The sequence below is a fragment of the Priapulus caudatus genome, unplaced genomic scaffold (genome assembly GCF_000485595.1).
Source record: "Priapulus caudatus unplaced genomic scaffold, Priapulus_caudatus-5.0.1 Scaffold72, whole genome shotgun sequence".
NCBI lineage: Eukaryota > Metazoa > Priapulida > Priapulimorpha > Priapulimorphida > Priapulidae > Priapulus > Priapulus caudatus.
In genome coordinates this window covers 597284-598840 of record NW_014577133.1, presented here as the reverse complement: position 1 = coordinate 598840, position 1557 = coordinate 597284, and the positions used below count along the sequence as shown (strand labels likewise).

Here is a 1557-nt window from a genome sequence, read left to right as displayed (position 1 = left end):
GATTAGACACGGATAAAGTTTAATGATTAAGGCAAGACTTGAGCTCAAGTTTATCGAGATAAACACAATAAATCATAGGTAGACTGAGGCTACTAAATGTTGAATTTTGCCGGTTTTAGTCTGTCTCACTCCTATTGATACACTCCTGACCATATCCCTGCTCATCCCAGAAGTTACCTGTGCGCTGACTGTGCGGTGGCTGTGCGCTGACTGTGCGTTGGCTGTGCGCTGGCTGGGCGTTGAATGCGCGGTGCATGCGCGGACCATTCGTTCCGTGCGCTAGCAACACGCGGTGCATTCGTTGGATTTTTTAACATGTGCGCCCTGTATACGCTCTGTATGCGCTCTGTATACGCGCAGCGCGCTAGCAACACGCTGTGCATTCGTTGTCAACTCGCTAGCTTTTCCCAAATCCTGACAAAAGTTGGGCGCACAACGACGCACTGATCTATTTTCCATTTTTTGATTAATTTTCAGTGCGCGGGCCGTGCGTCGTGTATGTGTGACTGAGGCGTTACATTCGTTACATTCGTTACATTCGTTACATTCGTTACATTCGTACATTCGTTACATTCGGCGAAACGTGCCAAATTTTGCAGCTTTCTTGACTCGAGTATTTTACATCTAACAGCCGAAATAGCTCAGTTGGGAGAGCGTTAGACTGAAGATCTAAAGGTCCCTGGTTCAATCCCGGGTTTCGGCATTATTGTTGTTTTAAAAATTAATAGTAATTTCAGTATTTTGAGCTGCTTTTACATTGCATTTAAACCAATTCACAATGCAACTTTTTGGACTTAAATACAACAAAATTATCAACCGAAATAGCGCAGATTTAAGAAGAAGATATAGATTTATTATTTTTATAGATTAGAATTATATATATATATTATATATACACGAGGGATGGCGTAAGAATGCACGCCATTAATCAATGCTGAATACGCACGGCTAGATCGAGGGTTATTAAATACACACTGGCCGTGAGTGCACTGCCGCTACTCCGCGTACCAAATCGAACAACCTGTCGGTCGCGTGCATTCTGCTGCTGCGGCGGGAGGCGCTTCATTAGCATTTTATAAACGCGACGTACGCGCGCTCTTTTTATTCATCCTCTGGCCGCTTTTATCACGCGACCTGCCTTTCGCTCTCATCGACAGGTGCCCGAGGGATCTTGCAGCAGCGGCCCAGCTACGCGCGAACCGACGGCCGGACAATGTGCGCCTTTATACCGGCGCTGTGCGCCACGCTGCCCGTCTAACCTACTGCTGCTGCTGCTGCTGCCGATGCTGATGGTGATATGATGCTGACGATGGTGATGGTGATATCTTGCTGACGATGCTGATGCACCTGCTGATGATGATGATAATGCTACTGTTGCTGCCGATGGTGATGATGACGATGATGATGATGATGATGATAATGCTGCTGCTGCTGTGTTGGTGTTGTTGCTGCTGCTGCAGCTTCGGCTCCTGCTATTACTGCTGATACCGCTTCTGCTTCTGCTGTTATTGGTGTTGCTGCTGCTGTGTTGGTGTTGCTGCTATTGCGGCTGCAGTT

General features: G+C 46.9%; 1 non-coding gene across 1 annotated transcript; it reads left to right on the top strand.

Annotated features, from left to right (window-relative positions):
• Nucleotides 1-630: 630 nt before the first annotated feature.
• On the top strand, nt 631-703 carry Trnaf-gaa. The gene has a single exon. It is a non-coding gene; the product is annotated as a tRNA-Phe (tRNA).
• Nucleotides 704-1557: the final 854 nt, after the last annotated feature.